The sequence below is a fragment of the Cibotium barometz genome, chromosome 46 (assembly GCF_041138505.1).
Source record: "Cibotium barometz isolate CiBa-2024 chromosome 46, ASM4113850v1, whole genome shotgun sequence".
NCBI lineage: Eukaryota > Viridiplantae > Streptophyta > Polypodiopsida > Cyatheales > Cibotiaceae > Cibotium > Cibotium barometz.
The window spans coordinates 3,495,000-3,497,584 of NC_141091.1; the positions used below are offsets into that span (position 1 = coordinate 3,495,000).

Here is a 2,585-nt window from a genome sequence, read left to right on the forward strand (position 1 = left end):
CTAATAGCTGTAGACAGCTATTAGCTACCTAAAAGCTTACTGATAGTTGTCTAATGATTGTCTGCCACCCAATAGCTGTCTATTAGCTTATTGATAAACTATTAGACAAGATTCTAGAGCAATTTAATAGCTGCCTAGTAACTTTGTAATAGCCTGCGTATAGATGTTAATAACGGTGTATTAGTTATTAATGTTTATAGGGGGCTTATATGCTTTCTATGTTTTGGATTATAGACGGAACTCTTCTAACGTTTCAAGGATGCTTTTCCCAATGTCACAATCCAGCTTCATGCTTTTGAGTCAGCGAAGCCATACTTTGTCCAAAAACTCAAGGATTGGTTATCATGTTGTTGTATCTACCATGTGCAAATTTCATTTTTTAAGGATGCTATCAATCATATGCGTAGTCAGGCCTTCAGAATGCATGATGGGTTGTGAAAATGTATATGCACGGTGTGCATGGATTCATCACTACCATGTGAATGTTCTGCATCTAAACACACTATGAAGAGCATTTCAAATGTTATAGATTCTATCTTGTGCCCTAGGCAAGATGGGTCTACTTAGCATGCAATAAAATGTCTCATGGGTGAATGTACAAAGTGTGGAGCAGAGCAACTAAAATGTTACCCACGGGAGCTGTTTGAAGATGCAAAAACCATCACAGTGAGAGTATTTGAGGATGTGGAAACTGGCACTTTTGAAGGTGGAAAGAAGAAAAAAAGGAAGGACCTTGTATACAAGGAGATGAGTTGCACTAATCTATTGCAGTTGTTTAAGAGCTACCTTCAAAAGTTCATCAAACATGACTTCATGTATCGATGGCAAGCTGAACAGTTCAAGGAGTGCATTATGCATTTTCTAGATGATGTAGTTGTTTCAGTTGTGGACTTCGCTGAAAATTACTCTTTCAAGGAACAAAATGAAATCCAATCCATGCATTGGTACTCCAATCAAGTCACCATTTTTGTGCACATTACCTACTATTGTGTTGGAGGTGGGGTGAGAAAGACTATACACTTCTTCATTTTTTACGATAAAAAGCATGACACTCTGTTTGTGCAACATTGCTTCATGCTTCATTGGCAATGGTTGAAGGACAAAGACTTGGATGTCGACCAACATTGGGTTTGGTCTGATGGGGCTTCATCTCAATTCAAGGCAAAGAGGCCCTTCTATTTTGTTGGGAGATATGTTGGGTTAATAGGAAAAATAATGGTATGGAACTTTTTTGGTAGTGGTCATGGTAAGGAAGAACATGATGGGGCAGGTGTAGTTGTGAAGAGGGCTTTAACACACGAGCAATTGAAGGACAATGGAGCTGAGTTGAAATCTCAAGGGGATCACTCATAAATATGTAAGCGTAGCATGTGGGTTCAACATAAGGGGTTTTTGAAATCCCTTTTTCACATTTTTTATGTACATAAGGGTACCATTTAAAGGGGGTATTCACAGGTTGAATAGAAAAAGGGTGTGATTTATTCATGAAAAATCTACAAATAAGGGGTTTTTAAAATAGGCCTTGAACGCACGTGATATAGAGGGTTTACATAGAGTGAACCCCCCAAGGTTGAAATGTGCAACGAATGTCGTGCAATTCCTTCGTCAACACTTATCCAATGGATCCATTGCACACTACCCTTCCAAGCATAGGCACGTAGAATGTATAGTTTGGGAGGTCAAGGTGGGAGATGTGAATTGAGAGAATCGATGGGACTGTCAAGCTTTCCCCAAGGCACGCTCATTGCATTGTATTCGTGGTGGGGCTACTCAAAACAAGATGGCTCTGCACTTTCATATAGACAACTATCTTGTTACTGTAGTGCATGCATGCATGATCAATGGAGAAGATGCAGTCACAAAACACATGTGACAAGCTAGAACTACCATAAGATAACTCCAACTGATGGTGGAAACAGTGATAAATAATTTGATGAGCTTACATATGAAGGGCATTATGAAGCACTAAGCGAAGCACTCTAAGTAGGAGATAACTTTGCTGTCAATGCTCAGGAGGGCAATGAAGAAGGCATGGACTTCTGCTTGATCAAGTGCATAAGTACAAAGGAGAAACTTAGAGTAGATGAGGAGGACAGTTGGGGTAATGAAATTGAAGCAAGGTCCTACATTTTGAAGGGACTCTTTTATAAGAACCTAGATGAATCCTGTTGTTTTACAAGCTGTTGAGTAGAAATCCTGTGATCTACATATACTCCCATCTTATTAGATGTATTAAAATTCCTATGACACCTGTTCAAGGTGCCAGGGGATTGTATATGATCTCGCCCGAGGTCTTTGAATCTATATACAAAGCATGCCATGGGAGCTGTAAACTCATCTTTGGTTATTAAATATATTTTACATTTTGGCTTTAGTCTAGCATTCAAAAGTTTCAATCAATTGGTGAACAAATATTGTCAATGAAAAGTACTTATCAACCCACCTATACACAACTATTAGCAGTTACTAACAATTTTGAACAAGTCATAACACAGCCAGTATAGCTATTAACACAAAAAAACTTTGCATTATATATCTTTGCACATGTCCATTACAGTACACTCTCTACAGTTCCATTACAAAGG

At 38.6% G+C, this 2,585-nt stretch overlaps 1 pseudogene; it reads left to right on the top strand.

Moving 5' to 3' along the window:
* Nucleotides 1–459: 459 nt before the first annotated feature.
* On the top strand, nucleotides 460–1,353 carry LOC147611817 (uncharacterized; annotated as a pseudogene).
* Nucleotides 1,354–2,585: the final 1,232 nt, after the last annotated feature.